Source organism: Corvus hawaiiensis, chromosome 3, assembly GCF_020740725.1.
Source record: "Corvus hawaiiensis isolate bCorHaw1 chromosome 3, bCorHaw1.pri.cur, whole genome shotgun sequence".
In the NCBI taxonomy this organism is placed as follows: Eukaryota; Metazoa; Chordata; class Aves; order Passeriformes; family Corvidae; genus Corvus; species Corvus hawaiiensis.
Window position 1 is genome coordinate 82,370,533 of NC_063215.1, and position 25,808 is coordinate 82,396,340.

A 25,808-nucleotide genomic window follows, 5' to 3' on the forward strand; every position below is an offset into this window, starting at 1 on the left:
TAGAGATTTGATCACCTGTGGTGACAGTATGTAGCCTGTCTCCTAATACACCATGTGCACATTCAACCATTGTAGTTTCTAAGGTCATAACATAAAAATGTTTATCTTCTTTAGGTACACTGGAGATGGCAGAAGGCTATGAGGAGAGCATCTTAGAATCATAGAGTCATTTAGGTGGGAAAAAGCCTTTAAGATCGTCAAGTCTAACCATGAACCCAGTACTGCCAAGTCCACCACTAAACCATATCCCTAAGGGCCACATTTACATCTTTTAAATGCCTCCAGGGATGGTGAGTCAACCACTTCCCTGGGCAGCCTGCTCCAGTGTTTCACAACCCTTTCCATGAAGAAATGTTCATAATATCCAATCTAAACCTCCCCTGACACAACTTAAGGCAGGTCTTCTGTCTCGGGTAGTGGGGCCTGTGTGCAACTTCTCCCCTTGCACTCTGCAGCCACTTCAGCTCAGAGGGCTTTGAGGTCTTTCAGCAGATATGCCTCAACAATACATAATGTACATTTAGGGAGGTACACAGAGAGGATTTTCTACTTGTTTTCTGATGAACTGTGATGACATCTGAGAGGCTGAAAAACACCAGTATCTGACACCATGTGAGCTGGCTGCATAAGGCTTTCCTCAATGCCAGACTCCAATGACTTCTCATAGAGAATGTTGTGCTCCAAGCGCATACATTTCTCTCCAAATGGACACGGCACTCCCTTCCTGTGTTCATAAAATGGCTTCCAAAAGAAATTAAAAGATTCTTTCCTGTGCTCTGGTGTTCCCGAGAACATTCCCAGCTACTACTCTGTGTGCAGTCCTCCAGGAAGGTAAAGGCAAGAGTTTTCCATGCCCAACATCACACAACAGAGTTGCTTGCTGTGAAATAAAAAATTTCAGCCCATTTCATTCTGTGAAATTTAAAAGAGGGATAAGAAAATAATTTCACTGAACTTGCCCATTTTTTTTTCATGTGTTTATCCAAAACTATCCTTTTCTAATTTGCACAAACCTGATCAAAGAGCTGAAATGAAGTAATACCACAAGTGGCCAAAGATGTGAGCCAGTGTTATGCTGAAGACACATACTGCAAGAATCAGATGATGTCTTCTCAGGCAGTGATGTAAGAAGAAGGCACGTGAGCTCATGCTATATATACATGAGGAAGGAAGCACCCAGATTCCAGCTTCTAAATAGCATTATTGAAAGTCACGCTTTGTACTTGCCTCAGTCAGATAAACTCAAGGTAAGCCAAGTGCAAAGTGTTTATCCTAGATGACTTCCAGATCTACTGGCAAAGTTGGCCTCTTCTGAAGGAAACAATGGGTGTTGGCAGGACCAAAACGTCATCCCTTCTTTATCTGAAGTATCCTGTTCCTGTTGCCTTGGCAGCAGATGCTGGGTGTGTGTCTGCATCCTAGCATAGCTCATCTTTTTTGTGCCTAGCATGCAAATAGGTCAGGTGAAAGGAGGGCCATGTCTGAGGGCAGCCCTGAAATAGTTATTGACTGGGATAGGGTAAATAAAGTGGAGGAAGATTAAAGTTTCCAGAAGACACCTTCTGATGTTGTGATCTACCCTTCTGCAGAACACTTTCCACAATGAACTACAAAAGCTTAAATGCTTTGGTCAAAACTAAATTTAAGAAAAAACTGTGTGCAGACTTTTAATTTTAGGTTAATTTTAGAGTGTCATGTCTATGAACAAGATGACCTAGTTCAATGTGGTTATTGAACTCTTTGGGATGTTGTGGATAGCTACAGTCTATACTGTAGCATTTGAAACTAAATTCTACCAAGCTTACCTCTATTTGGTACTTACCTGGAGTGAGCAAACATGGGAAGAGTTAGTTTCTCAGGAAGCAGCACCACTGATGAAAAGCGTTTTTTATAGTTTGCATCAAACAGGAAAATAATAAGAAAAATACTACATTTTTTTCTTATGCCACATCTTCATATAAAACCCCAATATTTGTGCAGACAGAAATGCCATAAAATGATACAGGATTGAATTTACTTTGTTGAAGATACAGTGCCAGTAGTAGAAGGATTTCCAAAGGACGAAGGTTAAAAGCATTGAAGTAGAGGAAATAATTGTAAGACATTGCATTTAAAAATAATTGATTTTACATGGCAATTGACAGCACACTTTTAGCTTCACAGCAGGATACATAGGGAATATGCAAACTTTATCTGTCTGTTAACAGTGTTGAACTGGGAAACTAAAACTGACAAATTACTCACAATTAAGATAGCAAAAGAACAACTTAATCAAATATAGAGCAACATACCAGCTTAGCTGATCAACACAATTTGGTGTTAGATATGCACTACTGGGATTGATTCCATTTGTAGGCATGTCTAACAGGACACAAGAGAGCATCTGAAATTTCCATGATGAACTACAGATAATAAAAAGATGACTCTGCTAGTAGGATTAAGTAACACCTTAGATTTTACTTAGTACTCAGAAAATAATCTCTGTTTCAGTTGAAATGAAAGTGGGCCTCATAAGTAAAAAGGAAAAATGCAGCAATGAACCGCCCTAAGACCAGAATATGGTGTTTATATTGGTAAAAACAACAGTGGGAAGAAGTACTGCAACAGTAGGCTATTACTTTATTTCTTTTCTTTGTAATAAAATACTATGTATTTAGAATGCAATCAGTATGTTTTGAAGAGATGACAGAGAGGCATCAAATAATAATTTAAAAGAACTGCTGAAATGAAAATGCATTAATCTTAAAAATACAGTCTAGGGTACCTGAGGGCAGAAAAGTGGTACTGAGGACTGCTGATTTGCAGGCTGTTACAGGAGACTTTTGGGGGCTTTTTGAGCCTGGGCTGCTCCCTTGTCTGATGCCCAAGTAGTGGCCTGGTGGCAGAGGCAAGCTTTCCTGGGGATGAGCTCCGTGACCTGTCCAGGACCATCCATGCCTGATTGTTCCACACCTTCATCTGCACTGCTTGTGAATCTAGTTTTGAAGCTAACATCAAGATGAACCTTGTAGATAGTCCTTGGAGTCCATCTTGTTCCCAGCAACATGGCGGTATTTTGGTTTAGAATAACATGGATGTTCCCCAAATAGTCTGATAAGGAAAGAAATGGGTTTCAGTTAGGCTCCTGCAGAAAGAGAAAAGACACAACTGACTGGGAGGACAGGACAGAAATGGGAGGGATCGAGGGCATAGGTGTCCCAGACCAAGGTCTACTTAATGCCTAGCTAGCCTCCGGCTTGCCTGCAAGGTGGAAATTGACCTCAGGAACTGTGGTTTTTGGCATCGTTCTCACTGAGCAACAACTAGATCAATTCAGTTCTGTACAAACAATTTACTCCTAAGCTGGGAACACACTTGCCAAGATTTAGCCTGATGTGAATAAAAATGGCCACATTATAAAACACTCAAATAGGCAGGTCTTAATGGGAGAGCTGAAAGACCCTGTGACCATTCAGTGCAACTGCCCAGCTGGGTGCCACTCTCTTAAACAGTGAGAGAAATCAGGCCTTTGGGAAAAAAACCCATTGTTATAAAAAAAGTTAATTATAAAGACACACAGTGTAATGTAAGTGCCTTTGGAACACAGAAAGTCAGATTTTATTTTCTTTTTGGGAGTTTAAGAAAGGCACCCAAGAGATGGGATTGAACAGAGCTCTCTGGAGGTTAAAATAAACAGCACAGCTATTATACTGAGACCTAGATTATACACTTGCATTGCTTGTGAGTTTCAAGGAAAGTAAGCTCAATTGTGTGTTATTTTGTGAAAATGGTCAGTTTCCAGTTGAGGAGAGTAGTGAGATATCAGTCAGCTGCAGCTTTCCAAGTAGCACACCTACAATTGAAATAAGGGTTCCTCTGTTTTACTTTGGTAATTAAAATAAAGATTTATGCATTCATTCCCTGATCAGTGACAGCCACATTTTTAACATAAATGCAAATGTAATTGTTCTATGGCTTTCTCCTGGAAAAACACTTGTATTGGAACACAAAATTTACGTAGCAAGTCTTATGGTAAAATAGTATCTGAAAAATAAAATGTTTCAATTCTATTTGAAAAATTTTTATTTTCCGAAGTGTGAACTTCTACTGGATTATCACTGGTATAAATTGAATTTACATTCTTCTACAATAATTAATTTGGCAACCTTATGTATAGTTTATAGTTATCTTATACGGAGCCTTAGAACCAAATGTTAAAAATACGAAAAGGTTTCAGCTATAAACCCTCTTTTCTTAGACTAATAAATTATTAAGACTGATTCATCTGTGCAGATCCTGCTTTCTTTTCTTGGCTTCCACCCAAATGCATATTTTTGAAGGCATGAGCAGAAATCTTTTTATCTGGTTTTAATCTGGCTAAGGAGAAAATCAAATATGTCATTATACACTTCTCAGCAAAGGAAAAAAAAATCCACAAACTACCAAATAATTTTTAAACAAAATCCCTAGTCAACCACTTTGCAACAGGACACTTGTCTGATATCATACGGATACCTCATTGTGTGTTTCTTGGAAAAATGAAATAAGTATGGCTAAAAAAGAAACTTTTTGGATCACTGTAAATTCTCAGATGCCTTGCAAGAAAAGTTCTACTAGGAAGGTACTGTCAGTTCTTTGTAGACCCCAAAGACTTATTTGAGCATGGAAAATGTAATTTTGGATGGCCTTAACATGTAAGTTAATAGACGGGAGAAAAAAATACTACTAATTGTGCTCAGATGTTCAAAGGTGTAACAACCAGCAGCTATTCACTAAATAATCACTGAAGCAAGAAGAGGCAATATCTTATTAGACTTGATTTAGGTAAGCAGTGAGTGAAGATGTAAAAGAAATGACATTATAGAAAATAACTGTGGACCAAGTGAACATGAACTAATCCCATCTGAGACACAAATAGGACAGCTAAGACTAGTATGTTGAAAAGCTTAAGTTTGATTAAATGTGACAGATAATTTTCATGAGACTGGACTGGAGAATATAGGGCGTCAGTGCAGAGGAGGCTCACAAAGCTGTTTGTGTCATTAAGTTTGTACCAGGAGTGACAAAGAAATATTTTTGACAAGAAGCACTGGATGTAAACAGATAAATAACTACCATAAGGATATTGAGCCTAGGCAGTCAGACAGAGAGCATCTAAGAAACAGAAAAATTTGGTGGTGGGTGAAGAGAGCTGTGTATTATAAGTGAAAAATCGTAGTGCTGAGGTGAGAATTGCTAAGTCAAGCTGACTCATAACTCAGAAAGGACACTCAAAAAAAGGCATGAAGTTCTTCAGCTGCATATTTTTAAAGAAAATAGTGAAAGAGAAGGTGAAGTGGACACAGATTCAAAATAGGCAGGTATTACTCAAAACTCAAATAAATACTGCAACTTCTTTTCAGTAGATGAAATGAGGCTGCATAGGGAGATAAAGACAAAACTGATAGCAGGAATACATCTGGCAATGGATGCTAAAGGCAGAAGCAAAACTGCAAGAGGTTCCTGTAGTCAACGAGGGATAAATTCTTTCCCAGAATTTTGGCAGAACTTTTGCATGAATTTGCTAGTCCAACTGTGTATTTCTTCAAGAAAATCATCACGATGTGTTAATATCATAAAGCTGGATATTAGAAAAGATAATACATGTATTTAGAAGAGGGTAAAAGAGGCAAGGTGTTGGTAAGGCAATTTTTGTGTGCATGGATGTGACCTTTTGTGGAAATGTTTAATCTTGCTGATGCCTTTCAGCTCTGCTGGGTAGAGACAGTGGTAACTCAACTTTGCTGTCTACTGAGGGCATGAAGGGACTCAAGTGTACTATCTCTTTCCGATAAATAAACTCTCTACAAGATAAAATTTTAATAGTGCTTTAATAAATGTTGAGGACTTTGGTGGCAATCAATACTAGTTTAACAAAAACGTATTGTACAGGTGACTGAAAGAAAAGCCAGGATATCCATAGGGAATAGGAAAGCAGTTTGGCTAAATTTCTCAAAGCTGGGAGAAAATTCTCAGAAGACTCAATAAATACAGAAAGTTATTGGTCTGAAAAACAGGACATGAATAAAATACTTTTCAGTTTCCCGAAGGAGATCAGAGAGTGTTAATCCCTATGAGTTTCTTTGATCCCTCCATTTGTATATATTTCTCATGTAGGAACTGAATTTTACATGAATGATGAGATCATCCAAAGTAAAGCTAATAGTGGTAATAAGAGGATCCCACAAGGCCTAAAACTTTATGTTTTGGAGTAGAAGGAAATCTCTGATTTGGGAGCAAGGAAGAAGACTTCCTGTTTGCAGACATGGGTCATTTCAAGGGGCCTCTTGCACTGTGTTCTACAGCAAACAGCCCTTGCTTCCCCTGAGTAGGAGACATTGCAGTGGGAGGGTTGTGTGGTGACTGGAGCATCCGTGAGGGGATAGTGGTTTGCTCCTGGCTCTGTGCCTGTTCTATGCACCCTCTACGGGGCCACGTTTGTCACCACGTCAGATCAAACCCAAGAGGCCAGAGCAGGAGGAAAGGAAAATTTAGGTCATTCTACCCAAGCAATAAGTATGGGAAATTAAGATTCTGGACTCCTCTGGTGTACTCTGGAGTAATTATTTTATTTCTTAGCATCTTAATGCCGTCTGTGCAAGAAAAGGGGCAATAATATCTACTTTGTCTCCTGTAGATAGACTGTAAACTTTCAGACACAAGGACTTCTATTTTTCAGTGAAAAGAGCACCTGGAAAAAAGCAATGTTATCTCAGCTGGAGCCTCTTTGTGTTGCTGTACTACAAATAAATCCTACATGCATCTTTGCCTTTAGACATTCAGGAAAAGAAGGCCTCTTTCTATGAGAGACCTCCTGCTGTTTATGCAGGAAAATTCACTAAAGTCTAGAGGTTGTTTATGCTGATTGTCAGTTGCTACATCACTTTCTTTTCCTCAGAGAAATTCAGGAGGATGATGAAAAATCACAAATACCCCAAAGTAAAGTATTTAGATAAGACCAAAGGCTGACATTTCTTGTCTGTGGAGTAAAAATGTAATTTCCTAAATGATACCTCAACTATGCAGAGGCTTTAAGTCGTACCACCAGTTACCTTTATACAATCTTCAATGTAAAGTCTCTTTTTGTCCTGTATTTTTCTTTTCCTGTTCAATTTTTCAAAGCGCTTTCACCCAAACCATCACATGAACAACTCTTTCCTTCCTTTTCATGTTAAGAGTGAGAGGCAGCAGGACAAACCTGGTGAAGAACATCAAGGTGAGAACCTCAGAAGAAGAGGCTTTTCCTGAATATTTCCTGACCTTAAGGATAAGGCCAAATCCTACCACCTTCTGCCTGAATAGCATAATTTTCTCCAGGTCACAGCCAGTGGAGCTGCAATCCAGCAGGGAGCAATAGGGATTTAGGAACTTGCCCATAAAATAAAAAGGATAACAAGGGTTCTACTGTTGTGCCATGAAGGGGAGGCTGAGGTTGAAGAGAGGCTTGATGCGTAACTTGACAGTATTCATGGAGACATGAACGCTGCAAAGTTCAGAGCCCATATGCCATCCCCCATAGTACACAAGCAGCCACCAACACCTTCTGGGTTGTAATAGAGTTTTTGATATGTTGTGCTTCATGGAAAATTAGTTATCTTTTAGGAGAAAACCAAACATTGGTAATAAGGAAACTTGTATGAATTCCTGCCAAACTGTTCTGTGACACACTGCTGATAATGTTAGCCAATGGTTATTTTGCACTTTGAAAGCATGATTTCTTTTGCTTATCATATTTCCAAAGAACAGTACATCCATAAGTGTTTAACAGCTAACTTGGGGAGGCAACCCTTTTTCATTCTTATATGATATGGAGATAATTCAAAATGGTGTGTGTATTTGTTATTTTATTGTATTATTTAACAGAAGCTAAATATGTTAATTTTTATCCTCTATTCGAAGTTTTGAGGTCTTGGTCATAACAGATTCAGTCTGACAGTGAAGCTGGCACAAAAACGTCTTTAGTGAGATTTTACATTTTTTCTTATAAAGAAACCCTGTGGCATGGCAGTAACTGAACTCGTAGAAAGGAGGAAGAAATTTGGTGAAAATTGTATGAAAATCTACTTGGCAGAGTTAAAATGCAGTAGCAATCTGGTCCCCCTTTAGGGAAAAGATCAGGGAGAAGAGAAACATTAAACAGCTTAGCTCAATATAAGCTTCGATGAAAGTAAAATTTCTGGGCCAACCTGACATAACCAAGTCCCTTTTCCATGTAAAACTAGAGATGACTTTAAAGAAATATTTTCTCTCAGGGAAAAAAATAATTCTTAAGATTTCTCACAGACTCTCATGTTGAATGTGTTTCTGATTTTACCCGCTTTCCCCACAGGCCATCGGCTCCCTCTCAGCATTTCCATTGAGCAGATTAAAAAGTGAAGGGATAGGAAGGCAGGAAAAAAAATCAATTCACTAAATACATATAAAACCCCTTGACTTTTGATAGGAAAAAGTCATAAATAACAGAAATTCCACTGCATATTTTTTTCAAAATCCTCTTTCACACCTTCCTGTCAGATGAGGAGACTCACAGACAACTATAATCTGATGCTTCGCAGATGGCCAGGCTGCAGCATAAACTGTGGGCAAAACTCAGAACTGAAGAAAACCTCCACCCTTTTGACAGAGGCCTGCCTCCAATGGGCTCAGCCTCGCATTAGGTTGGAGTCAAGCCCTAGTTAGTGTCTCTCCTTTGGCTCAAAGTGCTGCGAAAACTCCTAGCCTTTTGTCTTCTCCTCTTGTTTGACAGGAACGCCGTCATGGACAGATATTCTACTGAAACTCTGCAATCCACCAAAGCTCCAGGTGCCCAGGCTTTTGCACAGGGCCCCTTCCAGTGTGTGAGGTGGATCTGGATGAGAAGGTGGGTAGAGTATGCTCCCGTTGCTCAGCTGCAGATGGAGACCAGTTGAGGCAAATGAGATGATGTGTTCATTTTCTACATGTTTTCCTAATGCTTTCTTGGTTCTGTAAGCATTACAGGTGGCATGTCCTGAGAGTTTAATTTCACTCAGATACATCCCTCAGAAGAAGACGACTATAAGCGAGAAGCTGGTTGCCAGTTGTTGAGCTCGGTTTTGTAGGAGGCCCCTTGGGAAGCCCACCTGGTAACATTTCAGCCCCACACACCCATTAATACTTAAGCACTTTCAAATGCCACATGGATTTCAGTATCAGCCTGTTAAAAGCTACCTCTTAGTCTAGAAGTACTTGCTGAAGGGTAAAGATGAATTGCAGCTGCTGTAGTCAGTTTTCGGTGTATACAGCTGCATAGCCTGAAGGTTTAATAGTTGAGGGATGACGGTCATATTCTTGAGAAAAATGGTCGGGAATGTGTGAAAATACAGGTGAATTGCAGCCTTTCCCCTTCCCATCACTGTTATCTGTTATTGCCAGGGTCTCTACTGGATCCTCTGGACTACTTCTGTGTTTGGTGGCAGCTATTTCTGATGCCTTGGGATATCAGCTATCTTTACACGTATTCACAAACACAGACTGACTCATTGGTAGCTGCCCACTGCTGAAGGTATATGGGAAAAGACAGCAGGCAGTATTTTTAGAGTTTCTAAGTTTCTCTCTGGCTAAGATTAATTCACACTTTTTATCTTCCTTTCCTTCTGGCTCTGTTCAAAGTTTGCCACATTTCCTTAGCACTGAGATTGTTCTTGGGCTTTCTATTTATTATTATTACAATTTTAGTTTCTAGGACTCTGATGCTCAAGGTAAAGCAAGAGATGGCAGCTAATCATTTGATTGATAATACCACCATTAAATTAGCCTCTGTTTTTTTTCAATCCAGTAAGTTGTTCTTTAGCTTACGTCTGAACATCTCTTAGATGGAAATTGGTCCTGTAATTTAATAAAGACACTAAAATCACCAAAAGAGTGTCAAAGAGCTAAGAAAGGGAGTCTGCTTATCTACTGAAGGAATTTGATAATTCAGAAATCTACACAACTGACATTGGTTCTAGTTGTAATTCAATCACATTCCAAAATGGAGCAAATAATTCCTGTTCACACCTCAGTTATCTCTGAAGCGGACAGGAGAGTGGTCACTGAGCACTCAGATGTAAAGGCTCCAATATTTCTTACAAGGGAGATGAAAGAGTTCTCCCTTGGCTGCTGGCCCCTCTTCTCTGCCAGAGCTACTGGCCCTGCACAGTGGCCAAAGAGCATCCCATGGACTTACCCCTCTGCTGTGGGAGTTTGCTGTTCACTGCATCAGGTTAGACCATTATTTAGGTTTATGTTGATTTCCACAAAGTAAGTGGAAGTCTTTGTACAGTAGTTTTAATTATTATTTTTTGAAATGGAGGAGTAAAAATTTTACACAGGAAGGTCCTGATTTCACTGACTCGAATATGTGTTGATTTGTTGGAATCCTCGGTGGTACAGCTGAGGATTAGATATAAAAATAATGATATATACCATATAGTGGTTGTGTTTGAGGTCTTTCAGCTGCCCTAGTGAATGTCCAGAGTGACACAGGGTGGCAACGAATAATTGCATGAACAGTTACAAGGTTATGTTTCATGTATTGTTCAGCTACTTAATGACAAAAGGGTTTCCCACACTCTGAGGAGACAAAAAGCCTTATAAAAATTAATACCTCTGAGGACTAAAAGGACTGTATGAATTTCACCAGTGCATTAGTGGAAGTGGCAGAGACAATTCCTCTAAATGTCTTCAAGCCAGGGTTGCTTTAAATAAAGAGTAACATTGTGTGTGACAGAGGTGAAATGATGGTCTATGAAAAGATAATGAAGCTGGAATCTGACAAAAAGAATGAAATGTAAGGATGACAAGCTGATGTGGCAAAGCAATGTGGTGCATACACATGAACAAAATGGCACTGGATATGTTTGGATAGTGTGTTAAGAAGAAAAAATAACTGAGGGTTTTGATAGTAGAACAAGGTGTTTGTTAAAAATTGAAATGGAAAGAGTAGTGCCATGCTGAATTTACCTGGAGGTTTATTTGGAAGTTAACCTCTTAACCAATGTATGAGGAGGCAAGAGATTAGCAGTCATTAGCAGACATTACTTTTGATGTAAAATTAAAGGGTGAATTGGAGACCTGCCTCTCTAAAATTCTCCTTAACCCAACAACAGTTCTCCCCTGGAGCACACATCTCTGTCTTTGGTCCATTGCTCTGGGCCACCCTTCACAGAGGTGTTGCCAACACCTGTGCTCCCTGTGTTACAGGCAGTGGCCACAAATAGCTTTTGCACAGTCTTGTTGTGAATCTTCTTGACTGCCACTGGCTAAAAGACATTCACTCTTTCTCCATGAGTTTCATTCCCTGGAGAAACCACCTCATAACATATGAGTGCTGCAAGTGGTATAAGAGAGGAGAGAAAGAGAAATGCATTCAGAAAAACATGCATTTGCATGGTGAGAAAGAACAGTGTCCCACCCTGAACCCTGGCTTTTACCCTGTGCTGGGCTCCTATTGCAAAACTGTGTAAAGATACAGGAGATTTGCCCAGACATATTTTAGCCCATTAGCTGCTATTTGGAAATGGAAGAAAACTATTTGTCTCTCAGCTGTAACTAGAAAATTATAATCAGTAATCAAATAACTACCACCTCCTTCCCCCCACAGTTAAGCAAGCATTAATAATTAGCTGTAATACAAGGGTGTAATTCATTACAATGACTGATTATTTGTAAGTGTCTGTAACATTTTGCCATAGCAGTTAGTCATTCTTGTTTTACTTATCTGAATTCTTACATGACAACCATGAAATTGTAAAACATAATTATTGACAACATTGATAGCTGGCTTAAGCTACTATGTTTTTGAGGGCAGGTTTATGAAAGGCCACAATTTATTCAGTACAATGTTAGTAGCTTACCACCCAAGTAAAAAAAATATGCTCACAGAACAAAAATATAAATATAGATATTATTTTTATCCTTTCAGGAAAAAATATGAATTGTAGTCCTTCACGAAACAACAGAGCTTTTTCTTTGAAAGAAAAACAGACTGTTTTGTCTGCATGCAGTTCAGACATCAACTCAACAGTGACCAAAACACCCCCTCACATGTTGAACTGATTAATTCTTTGCCAGGAGCGATCATGAGAAACCTGGATTTAAAAGGCTTTTTAAAACGTCATTTTTCTATAAAGCCTGCTGCAATTGGGTTGGTCAGTCAGAAACCTGATATCTATTCTCTAGCAAATACTAGAGAAGAAGAAAAGATGTATGTTCATTACAATATGTGGTCCCCTCTGATTTGTTCCTCCTGCTCATGTTTCCTATCTTATGTATATTTGTTCTCAGATGGAAGACAGGTAGCAAAGAAGAACAGGCTTCATGGTATAGAGTGGATGGGTGGAAGGGAATGCCTGGGATGTGAAAACCTGCTGAGCTGAGTGCAGGCCTGCTCCTTCAGGCGTCTCAGACCCTGTGCTCATCTCTCTGAACCGAGGAAATAAAATAAAAACATAGTATGAGTGCTTCAAATAAAACTGGTGAATATATTAAGAACTTGCTCCTTGGGCCAAGTAATAAGGATTTGTAGGCATTTCTCACATAATTCCCACACTAAGATAATTTCTTCTGGGGAAAATTTCACAGGAACCTAAGCAAACCGTGAGTTCAAGTCCAGTTTTTAAATCTGACTTGTAATTGTACACAGAATCTGAAATGCCTAAGGACAGTAACACTGTTAAAAACAATTTTGCATTGCAAAAAGCATCTTACTGAAGAATGGGAACTTAATATTTTTAATGGTATTTAATGCTCCTAAGTCTTGAATGTTTGATGCAAGGACACCATCAACATGGTGCAGACACCTGCAAGGGGCTGTGTGACTGGTACCCAGGAAGCTGCCTGTGGTGGGATGGTTTGCCTTGCTCTCTACTCTGTGCTGCCACACAGACAGGATCTGACACCTCCTCGGTCCTTTCTGTGACATCCCACCCACCAGGGTTGGACTGAAGCATGTTGTAAGGATATTTAAACTATCTTGGAATTACCTGTGTCAACTTGGACAGTGGCTCCCTGCACCCCTGCCTCACACCCGTTCTCACCATCCCCCAAATACATAGATGTCTTAGAGGGAAGATGGCCTCATGCCTATCGGTTACTGGGATTTTTCTGTCTGTTGCTTGTGGCATGCTATAACAGTTCTCTTCTCTGGGTAAACTACGGAAACTCTTGTGCAAAACAAGGTAATGAATGCCTGGAATATTTTGTGGAGTAAACAGTTGCACCGAATTTCTAGGACTTGCAAGGACATTCAGAGTGCAGCCTAGACACCTGAATGCTTCTTGAATACTGAGTATCATGAAGCTACAAATTAGGGTAGTCTATGCCCGTGGTTTTCACATGAGGAAGGAAAATTCAAATGAATTCTTTTTAGAATTTTTTATCCATCTTTAGTTACAAGACTAATAAAGCAAACACAGACTAAGCTAAAAGAAAAAAACTGTATCCCCTCGTGAAGATAATGTCTGAGCCCCAGTGCACATTACTATAACATCTATGATTTAGTTGGGGCCTGTGTTTTAAGCCTCACATTTCACTTTTAGGTCAACATTTTCTTGCCACATTGGACTCCTAACAATTACCTAGAACTTCTGCAAAAATACACGGAGTACATGCAAAAGTGAAAAATAATGAGTCCACTCCCAGATGCCTTTTATCAGCCTGTTTTTCCTGACACATAGGGTGTGATGCACAGCCAGCTTCTCTAAGAGCGGGCTGAAAGCTTCCACACTTGATAGCACTTTCACAACTCTTGGGCAAAGTCCTAACATTACTAAATTCAGTTCCTTGTTTATTCCCATAAAGCCAAGATTTTACCTTCAGAATATGTTATTTCAGTTCACTTGCAAAACAAAAGTTTTCCAGATGAAACGTGTACAAATTTAAGGCTCATGATAAATGAAAACTGTATTTACAGATCTTATTGCTTCATTATGATGATAAAAGTGCAGAGTCCTTAAACACTGTTCATTTTCTCTGTCACAATCACAAAAGGGAAAAGAGAATTTGCACTTACTTATTTCAGACTAAATTTTGTGTAGGCTTAAGGACCTTCTAAGGGGGTTGATTGTAGAAAATTACCTTGCATTGTATGAGCAGAAGTTAAGATTAAAATAAATAGAGTCATTTCAGGAGGGCAAAGTTTGTGAAATTGAAGGAAGTGGTTTGTAAAGTCAACTGGACTGAAGTGTTCAGGGGTTTGAATGTGGAGGAGGCTTGAAGTCTCCTCTAATCAAAATTATAAAACCTAGAAGGAATTTGCCAAACAAGCAGAGGGAGAAAATTGTAAGAAAAGAGTCCCAAAGCTATTTGAGTCAACAACAGCTTCTGAATGATGGTAGGAGTGAGCGCCCAGTAAACAAAAGGTTATTACAGGGACACATCAGCAAAGAAGTCGGTTCATACAGATCAGAAAGCACAGGACAAAGTAAAAACCACCAAATATAAGGGTGACATAAGCCTTCTAAAGAAAAGTGTTAAAACATATTGAGAAAATTATTTAACCTTCAAGTGCTGGGCTTCAAAAAAGTAGTACAGGTGGTACTGTAGTACAGTAGTACCTGTTCAGTAGTACATTCAATATAGGACAAAGGTTCAAATTGACTAAGAGTAGCTCAAATTCAAAAGTATTTTTTTACCCAGAAAGAGAAAGAAAATGGCTCCTAGGAATCAGGAGTGGCAGCAGAAGGCATTAGAAGAGAGAAGAAAATCAGCTGGCAGTAGGAATTTTTTCCATAATTCTGAAATATCTCTGAAATAGCACATCTGCTCCTGTAGGCACTGAAGGAGCAGAGGATGTGTCCCTGAGCTCTCTGGGATGTCCTAACTGAGCAGCTGGAAACTCAGCCTTGGAACCTTCAATCTCAGGCCCTTTCTCAGACCCTGTAGCATCAAGGAGGAGCCATCTGTGGAGCTGCTCTGTACTTCCGTTTGCAGCAGTAGCAGAGACACCTGGTCCTGGAAGCAGGTGGGTGAGAGTGAGAGATGGAGTCTGTGCACGCCCCAGCCCTAGGTGAGGCTGAGGCTCTTACTGTAGGGCACTGGTTTCTGCACACAGATCAGAGGCCAAGAGCTGAGTGAAGGATGATGGAGCCAAGGCTGAGGGAGAGGATGCAATACGAAGTCTGGGCACACACCACAGGCAAGAACAAAGAATTTGGCACAGGAGAGTCTTAGAGGACAGTCCTGGGGTTTCTTCTGTTCTCTCAACATACCCTGTGATTTCTCTGTGTAAGAGCAGCACCAGAAAACAAGTACAGGATTTGAAATTTGCCAGTAAAAGCCAGTTTGTTAGTCTCACTCAGTAGAAATTAAGAAAGTAGGTGTGCTGAATTTCCTGTATTTTAACTACATACATTTAAGCCGTAGCCTACCCAGTCTTGTGAGTATAAAAGTATGGAACCACAGATGAATAGCTAGCTTCTCAGGCTAATGGATCATTTAGTAGCCTGCCATAAAAAAAACTTAAGGAGCACTCAGTGGAGGAGGAAAGAATTTTGAAATAAATGATAATGAAAAATAGAGGTGAAAAGAACAGAGGACAGAATTCAACAAAACCCACCAAAGACCAGTTCACACCAGACTAACCTGATATTTAAATATTGACAAGGTTACTGATTTTCTGGGGAACCAAAAAGCAGTACATGTACAAGATCATGGAGCGAGATCCAAAATATGTACACATAATATGATGCCTAAATATCAGACCTGGAATTGAATGAACTTTCAGGTGTCAGGCTTGTAGCCTCCTATTGTGTATTTGTACAGTGAAGTGGCACTACAGACATTTATGATCAGTTATACAGTTGTATATCTAAGAAGAAACTGCAGAGAAGCCATGATGTTCATCAGGGGAACACAAAAAGCTAATCAGTAGAAGGTACAACAGATGTGTCCAAAACAGACTTTCTTGCCTCATTTTAGTACATCTGTAAACTGGGCTTCATGGTATAAATCCTTCCTCAAGGCTTACACAGCTCAAATGTCTCTTCTGCAACCAAGCAAGGGACCAATACTCTTTTAGGTAGTTTTCCTGAGATAAAACCTCCGGGTCTTGTAGGGAGTGTTGCATCTTCTCCCCCTCCTCAGTTAGCTGGAATGTTTTCTTCCTGATTGTGGCACTTCTCTGCAGTTTTCTGATGCCTCATGTCTCAAGTTTTCATACCCAGACACAGGCTCTTCCCGTCCCTCCTGTTTGCATTCTGTCACAGGACAGGGAAGGGTGAGGCAGCCTGTGGGCCGGAAGAATAATGTGACCTTCCCCCATCCAGGAAGAACTTTTGTATCCCATTTGCAGAGTGCTCTCTCCTAACTGAGTTTTTAAATTAGGCTGCTTCTTACAGCACGTAAGAAACTCCTGAGAAACTGCAGGATTCTCCTAGTCGAAGTCCCAGTGGCAGAGATGTCCCAGAGGCAGAGATGTCCCTGTCCATAATGGCTGGGAGAAACAATCATGCTAATTACGATCTGCTCCTCTGTTTCAACACCTCTTGAAAATGCAAAGGAGAGCCAGCATTTACCCAGCCAGTGAAACAAGCAGAGAAAGAATCTGTCCCATTCCCTTCTGAAGACTGCCTCGTCTCCTGTTCAGTGGCACTCTGCTGGACAGAGACCATCCTGCTTTTCAAGTCATATCTAAAGGCCCTCTGGCTGCTATGGTCAAAGTTCATCCTTTTAATCTTTTAAATCTGTAATAGCAGATTAGAAAGAAGGCCAGATGATGGAGAGGAGAGACAGGAGGGCAGTACAAAAAAGACTTGCCCTTAGAGAGGGGTCAGAGCTCTTGCAGCCTGTCCTCTATTCTGGTAAAAAAGAGGAAGGTTCGCACCAAAGGCCCCACGCATCTACAAATTTGTTAGAAATGCCAGAATATCTTGAGCTGATTCTCTGTGAAAAGGCCCTATGGAGTGCTGGGGCCACGTTACTGACCAGGATCCTTGAGGAACAAGGAAGCACCTCAGAGGAGTGTTAAATAGAGGGCTGTGGTCTTCAACTGTTGACCCCATCCCTTCAGGACTTGGTATCTTGCATGCCTCAGCTGGTTTCCTTGGAAGAACATCTCAAAATCTGGGCACCAGAGATGTCTGGACATCAGTTACTGTCTCTTCATATTCCTAAGAGGTGACAATATAACAGAACCAGATGCATTGATCTTCCCAACCCTTTTCTGAATTTAACACCCACAATGGAAGCTTCTCATATGGTAAATGCTGAAACTAATTGCTTCATCAAGTCCTTTTTTTTCATTTTCTTCTCTGTGCAACCAGACTTGAATTTTGAAAAGGCTTTTAGCTGTTTTAAAACTGCATGTCCAATGGCTAAATATTTTGCAGAAAAATGTCCCATGCAATCTCTCTGTATTTGTGAAAGAGTGACTTCCTTCAATGATAATGTTTTATTTGCTCTAGGTCAATGTTCTTCTTATGAAAGCCCATCTGCCATGTTTCCTTCACCTTCTGCTCTCCTTATCTGTAAAAATTATGCTGTTTGTTTTCCTTCATCAGCAGAGGCCAGGATACAACAGTTAAGTGAAGGAAACAATTTGGGCATGAGCAACATAATCATACATGTCTTTGCCAACTAACATTGTTTCATAAAGGCACTTTTCAAAGTGGCTCCTAGGTGATTCCTAGGCTCCTAGCAGCTACAGGTTTTTATTCCCTGTCAGCATCACAGGATATGTATGCCATGAGGAGGAATTTGAAGGAGATAAGAAGCATCTTTCTGGCTTAATTCAGGGAGCGCGTGCAAGGGGATCAGTGAGGGAAATTCGCCTGAAGCTTTATAGATACACCAGCAAAAAAGAGAGAAATATGCATTTGAGATTGGCAAAACTGGAGCGGGAGAGCCAGAAAGTATGTGACAGAAGACATGATAGATGTAACTATTATGGTAATGCTGCTTTGGTCTGCTACAGGAAAATTTAAAGCTGTACATATTTTTGTAACCCGCTTGCTTTACCTCAACTTTTTAAGCTATGCCTTGATGTAGGGCAGGATGTTCTGCATAGTGATACTGAGAAATTCTGTTTGCCTACAGCTTTCCAAAGCCGCTTGTAGATAATTTCTTAATCCATTACCAGGGTGGATATTTGACACGTTCATTTGCATTAATTAAGCAGATGTAGGAATAGATGGGTCATTTTTCAACAACCCTTCAGGACTTTATTTTGAAGAATCTGATGGAACAGTTCTGTATTTTTTTACTTAGGAAATAATAGGAAATGAATGTTGCATAGATTATTTGCATATTTATCTAGTTGTCCATTTAAAAACATTTACTCACAACTTTTTTTCCTCTTATTCCTGCTGATCAAAACATCAGCTGTTCACTGGTAAAAAAATGCCCTTTTGAAGGGGAAAAGTCTGTATTAAAAGCAAATACCTTTATTGTTATTATGAAATAATAATTAATGCATTATTTATATTTTCTAATATTTTGCAAATGCTTTATTAAAATTATTTTCTAACAACTTGACAGAAACTCTGCATTTCCTGAAAATAGTTTCTTTATTTAGAAATGAAGCCTTCCTTTCTTGCACATTCTGAAAATAGATTTATTATATTGAGCAGTATTTTTCAAAGCATACAATGCAAATGACTGTCACACGTCTGTGCTAGGGCCTCAAAATCATGAAAGTGTGGCACGGATCTGATGCCCATGTTAATACAGATTTGAATACAAATGTGGTTAAGGTAGCACAGCTAATTTCCTGAGATGCTCAGGACTCCTTTGATAATGCCTTTGTTTAGAGTGCTACTTACTTCCAGGAGGGCTTCAGGAGGTACAAGGCTTCCTACATGCCCTCCTTTCAGTTGTTCCCAAAGAAAACCTTTGTCTTGAAAAATACCCTCCCTGTTCTTTTTATCAGTAACATTTGCTATTTATAAACTGCTTATCAAACCGTGCTGCAAAGTACTCTTCTTGTATATGCAAATAAATCTGGAGCATGACATGTTTCTCAAATGCAGCACTAGCTCTTCCTTGAGGAAGTATAAGGTACCTAAGCTCACAATGAACCATGAAGAAAACAATTTGCTCTATTTGTTGAACTTTCTGAGTAGTTTTATTTCACAACACATTCAGGTTATGATACCTGGAGCAGAATTTCCAGCAGATATCTGCTACAAACACAATAATCTCTTTCTTTCTGTGCTCTAAAAGATTTTTTGATGGTGTCTTTTTTTCACTGTAGATGCTTTCAAAGAAAGAAAAATCCCCCTGAACTTAGCAATCACAAATTTTCATAGGGCAATATGCATCAAGGAGGAAATTTTTATTAGGTACAGCCAGATTCTCAGATTCATGCCATAGGGTATGAGCAAATTTTGATCCTCTCCAGCTTGGCAATATTTTTCGATTGGGCCCCTTGCTTTTATAGATAATTGACTAACATGGTACAGTATATTTTTTTCAGCACTTGGGCGTTTCCAGTATTTTCGAAGGGCTTGCCCTCTGATAAATGAACACATTTTCAAGTCTGAAGACCTTACAGTATTTGTTTGAAGAAACCCCTATTACCTTTCCCTATTTTTTTTTCTTTATTAACAGAAGAGGTTTGTAAACAAATTAAGTAAACTCAGTTACTTATCTTAGCCTAATTATTTTTGGAGATTTTTCCCAGATAAGAGTTGTTAAAAACCAGGCAAATATTTTCAAATTTGGTCACTTTACCCTCTGTGAAGGTGAGGGGTCCTCTCCAGGGCCTTGGCAGGGGCTGGGATAGCTCCTTTTCCATGGAGGCACAGTAGGATATTTCTACCAACAATTGCATGTGCTCTGCATCTTACAGCCTCATTCTATTTTGTTACCAGTGGACATTTTATTGGATGGGATTGAAGAGGCAGATGTAGGAGGACAGTTTGGTTCACACTGTTTGGAGCTCATTTTGGCTTTTAACAGCTGGGCTGCATTTGAGGACCTCACAGCTGCAGTGATGTAAACAGAGCCCCTGGCGGTTTCTGGCTGGGGGAAGGACAGCTTCCCCCACAGCTGCAAACCGCAGGGCAATCCCACCCCGCTCCACGGAGGAAGCTGCAGCTTCATCTTCTGCGTGCTGCGACCAGGTGGGGTCTGTGGGCTGGTCGAGAGAATACGAGACCCCAGCCCAACCTCCTCTTCGCTCCCTCCCTGGCCATGACTGCAAATGTGCAGGGGTGAATCTGCGTGGCTCTGGGAGCCAGCTGTGCCCGGCAGGCACGTGTGATGCTGAAGCGAGCCCCGGGAGCTGTGGGAGGAGGAGGCTGTGCTCCAGGCACAACGCCTCCTGCTCTTCAGCGGCTCTGCAGAGGAAATACTTTATGTTTTCATCCCTGCTCCCTGCATGCTCGTGCGATGGCCAGAGAAAAACAACCTAGCCATTATTGTATTACTCAATGCAGAAAAGAACCACCCCAGCTAATCTTGTTTTGTGTCAAGGGAAAATAAAGTTGTTTTTGTTTTTTTAAAACCCAAATGAAATCATGGTGCTTTATGGATATTTGTGTCATCCTAGGAGAATGATTCCATTAAGATTAAAACAAAGGCTTCTTTTTGCTAATGACCTTTGAAATGAAATTTGTTTTCTCAAGAGTCCTTCTTTTAAACAGGAGTCTTTCTCTTAACTCCAGGGAAGAAAAAGCAGTACTGTTTTTCATAATTAATCAACAGAAATCTGTATTACAGTAAATATGTGGCTATGTTTCTCACAATGAACAATGACTAATGTTACTTAGCTAAGAGATAAACACTTTAATCAACTCTTTCTTTTTAAAAGCTTAAGAAAAAGATTGCTTTTTAAAGTTAGAATTATTATCCTAAATGCACTATATCTAGGTAGCATCAATGTGTTGAATTCATTGTAACCTTAGATAAAAATGGTAAATTTTTTCTTTAAGGCAGTGGATAAAATAATTCCTATACGCAAAAAATGCAATTGTAGATGAAATTAAAAATCACAACAGAAATTTTGAAATTTGTTTCCTAAATAGGTTTTAGCCACATAGATGTAAAGAATATAGGAGCTGCATAGCTTTTAGTCATCTTTTCTTGTGCTGTTGTCAGTTGCAGTGGGAACAACCGCTCCTTATGGGACTCGGTACTACAGATCACTTCCTGGAAGATTTGGCACAGGGTGGTTTAGAGAGAAGTTTGCAGATTTTGGTTCTGCACTGTCAAGTGGGAGAGACAGAGAAAACAAATTGTGTAGTAAGTGAAACAAAAGCACAGACAACTTACACATCCCTTGCCAGCTTTTCAGGGAACAAAAGCACTTGAGATTTTGCAGTCTTACTGGAATAATTAGAACTACATAATATTTGGAATATTTAAACCCAAGAAAATCTTGGGAATATTAAAAGGGTTATGTTAAATCCCCATCAAGGAAGGAAGAGCCTGGCCAGGCTCTGAGAGGATGCACACAAGGAAAGATCTGTGGTCTGTGCTGAATGCTCTGCCTTACTGACAACAGATGCACGCAGGTGCGAGAAATACAGCATGAATGAAAGCTAAAAAAAGATCCATCTGGAAGAAAAAAAAGAGGGAAATAAAGTGATGCATTTATTTACTTTTCCAGCTTCCTACAGGTCTGATGATGCAGGCTTCCCAGCTTCCACTTTTGTCAAACAGATTTTATCACCTGGAGCTGTACAGTGTCAGATAAGGACAATGTGTTGGCATTTACAGGGGAAGCTGTTTGCAGTGTCCCACCTGTCTGGTCCTGCTGCCAAGGGGTCAGTGGCTGTTTAATGACAGGAACTCTCATTTTGAAAAGCAGTATGACAAGTGTGATGCCAGGCCAGTTTCTGATAGCTTTGTCATATGCTGTGGGACTATTCACAAACTCTGCTCATGTCTTTATGTACTACACACCATGAATAGTAGCAAAAACTGGACAGCTGGAAAATAGTCAGATCCATGGTGGCAACAGTGTGAGTGACCCCAGTGTCTTAATGAGTGACCCCAGTGTCTTAATCCCTGAGCTCAAAGACGGGGATATAAAGGCTGCTGGCACCGACCTACAGCTCAGGAACAAATGCATGTAAGGAGGATTACATTCAAGATTAGACAGGCATTTTTTTGCCTTTGATCTTGGTTTCATAGATGACAGCAGGTTGCTAAAATCTTCAAGGCTTAAGAAGAGAACAGAGAGGATATTTCATAAAAGGTGGGCGTTACACCAGTCAAATGCAGAAGGGATGAGCGAGGTTACCACTGGTGGGTTTCAGCTGGCTGGCACTGACCAGCACGGTGAGTCACATGTGGTGAGGGCTGTGCTCAAACTCTGCTCAGATTTCAGCATCCCTCCTTTCTTATGACTGGATGAAACTGAATACTTTCTTCTAGAAAGTCACACTTCGACCACGAATTAGAGATAGGTGTAATTCCAGCAGGTTGGAGGGAAAAAGCTCAGCTCTTTTCTTTCATCCAGAGTATGTGCATTAATTTATAGAAAATCTGTCTCTCACATCAACTGTTGTCATCAACAGTTGCACAGGTATCAAGTAGGAACCCATGAGGTGCTGATGGCAGACTGACCCCTGTGTCTGCAGTCAAGGACCAGGCTCTCACCAAGCAGACCCAGACCAAAGTCTGTGATCTGAGTAAGACAAAGCAAGGATAAGATATCCTTCTTACTATCCTCATTATCACTGCGGGGGCAAACGCCTCTCTCTATCTCTTAACTTAGAAACGTTCTTTGGACTAAAGTGTCAGTTTTTCCAAATTCATATTTTCCAGTAAAGGAACTAGCCAGAAAACTCCTGGCCAGTCTCACTCACAATGTCGAGTCCTGTTTGCCAACATCTGGCTGAGACTAGAAAATGTTTACTTTAGTCTCAGCAGACTTAGCAAGATTTAACCAAGGCATCAGAGGTGACAGAAGAAATGCTCTGATGTCAGTTACCAGCTGTCATCTTGATTTGCAGGGAAATGGTCTTCAGTGTTATCCTTCTTTCTTTTGATGAGGAAGCACACCTATGTTTGACCTATCAATATTCATTTTGGCATCTCTAGGGCACATTCACACTGACTGTCTTTACCTGTTTCATGCCAAAACCTAGCAGGACCACTGGAAATATGAGCCATGCTTTCCAGTTTAAACAAAAAGAGTATTAACACCTTTTTCCAGTGTCCTAGGTTACACCATAAGATATAGACAATTTTCTTACTGCCCCCACAGAAGATAGTAAGCTTAATTTCCCTCCATTTCTGCTGCCTTGTGCTGCTGGATGCAAACCTTTTCTCATCAAACTGCCCTGCATTGCCCTGACGATCTACTTCTTTCAGCACAAAAGCTTTTCTAAGAGCTCCAGTGCTTCACTCTGTCAGAGATCAGAACTAGGAGGCATCTTTTGGCTCTTGCTATCTGTTCGGGCTTGTGTCTTCCCTGTGACACATGCTGAACATGTGCTGGGTGAGCATTTTCCCTTCTAACATAAGTCACATTCCTGGTATTGCCGCATCAGCAGGATCTGACTGGCTGGGAGCAAGGAAGGAAACGGTGAATGCATTTGAAAAATCACTGATGGCCAGGCAGCTGAAGGACATGACATATAAACTTTTCAGAAAATGCTTTAAGGGACAGACATTCACTTAACCCCATCTGGAGCACGTAGCAAGCTGTTTGGCTTTGTTTGTTCTTCTGGACAATTCTAGTGACGACAGCACCGGATACTATTTTTATGAAGAATACCACGTGGTGAGCACCTGCATGAATAATGCTCTCAGTCCACAGTATTTTGTCTTACATGGTCTTTGTAGTCTCAGTCTCTGTGTTGAGTTGAACAGTTTTTCCTTTTTAAAAATGCAGAATTGGTATTTTTTCACAGAGTCTGCAGGACAGGTAAGACCAGCCAAAATATATAAAAAAATCTGAGTGCTGTGAGCAAATGGATTCTTGAAAAATGTCAGATGAAAATGACTCTGATCCTGACAAATTCATTATGTTGCCCTCATGCAATAGCAAAGGAACGGGAAGGAACAAAGCTGTGATGAGCATAGAAAATATTTGTTGTTTGCCATGAGAGAGGTTAAAATGTGTTAACCAGTTATCAGGTACACAGAGGGTATTGTGCCAGATGCACAGATTGATGGGTTATAAAATGATTTGAAAACTGAAGGTCATATAGATGACATACTGCAAATTAGACATTTAAGCAGATGGCATGGGTATTCAGTAGTCCACCTGGATGGAAGAAGGAATTTTCCAATGCTGTACAAAAATGTCAGCAGATAAATAATAAAAACAAATTCAGATCAGTGGGCTAAACTGTGCTAATTACTTACTTGTCATTTTCCACATTTCTGCTCTTGGTCATTTTTCACAGTTCATTTTTCTACATCATAACCACCAGTCTAGTCCCAGGCAATACAAGATAGCAAAAGCATGGAGCAGGGGGAATTCTGAATAAAATTTCATGTCCAATTAGTATGGTACCTATCTTTAAAATTTTTCCTCTGGGACTGCAAAAGTAATTAGTTAGAAGGAAAGGAAATTTAGATAGCCACTCTTGTACCTTGTCACTATCATAAGCAGCAGAAAGGGGGACAAAGAAAAGTGAACAGGAAGGGGAAAATAAGCCCTGTGAGAAGGTCAGGATGAGCAAGAGACAAAGTAATGAGATAGAAAATGTGACTCTAACTGCAAGCCCTCACAAAACTCCCTGTGTAGAGACATGATGCGGTTGACTTAGCACAAAGGCAGCACCATGCCAACTATCTGGAAAGTGGAAATAAATGTAATTTTGGTTTTGAGGCAGAGCTATGACTGGCACCTGGCACCTGGTCCTCCCAATAGCCCCCTTGGACCTATCACTTGTGCATATCACATATGATTCTCTCGCTGAGAGAAAGCCACCTTCCTTCCACCATCAGTTCTTGAAGCAGATACGGCTGTAATAGAGAGGGAGGGAGATTTCATTAGCATCACTAAGCAGTGGCCCATGCCCTTTCTGGGATGGGATTCATTGGCATTAAAATTCAATGGCAAAGAGCCACGCTTACACAGGAGAGGTGCTGGATTGATGAGAATGGTTTATATTCTCCTGCTGTTTTGTTTTCGGTGGATATTTTCTTTTTGGTATCAAACAAGAGGCTCAAGAGGAAGTGAATGCTGAGGAGAGATGGTACAGTGTCAGACGGCTATGATCCCACCAAGCAACACATTGCTGAAGCAAAACCAGAGCCTCTTTCTCTGCTCCTTGAATAGTCTTAGTCAAATCCTGATAGTGGAAAGGTCAGAATAATTAGACAGAAGCACTCAGCTTCCTATTCAGTGGTGAGAGAAGAGAACTTTGAGAGTGTTGCTTTGTGCTAAGAGAGGATGCATTGCTGTGTTCTTGTTCAACACAGTTAAAAATAAATCTCAGCTACAGAAGTACATGTCATGGCCTCAGGATATCTTTTCTTTGTTGAAAGAATATGCAGCTATGTTAGAGATGAAGGCATTACCTAGAAACTGAGATGTCCTGCTGCAGAAAGGACATGACTGTCCACAGCACTATGTGACAGAGCTGTTTTCCACCACGCTCTTTTGCTCAAGAGAGAGGTATCATTGCAATGTTTGCTTCTTTTTCCCCAGCTGACACAGTATTACTTCAAGAAGTATTCTCAGAACACTTAAGCAGTGGCCTTGTTTTGAGGACAAACATTAATTTTCACCAGAAAAAAAAAGGGCTGCATTTTAAGGACCATGCTGAATATTGAAGGAAGAGTAAGACCTTAAATATTTTGTGTGTTTTATAAGAAAAGTTTTCACAGAAAAATGCATTGACATTCATGAACTTAATTGACTAATTGCTTGCCAGCTAGTATAATGA

At 40.2% G+C, this 25,808-nt stretch overlaps 1 long non-coding RNA gene across 1 annotated transcript in view; it reads left to right on the forward strand.

The window, feature by feature from the left end:
* The first annotated feature begins 8,779 nt into the window (after positions 1 to 8,779).
* Positions 8,780 to 25,808, forward strand: part of LOC125323548 — a 38,788-nt gene continuing 21,759 nt past the window's right edge. The window contains exon 1 of the long non-coding RNA XR_007202554.1: positions 8,780 to 8,878. This is a non-coding gene — a long non-coding RNA (uncharacterized LOC125323548). The remainder of the gene's footprint in view (positions 8,879 to 25,808) is intronic.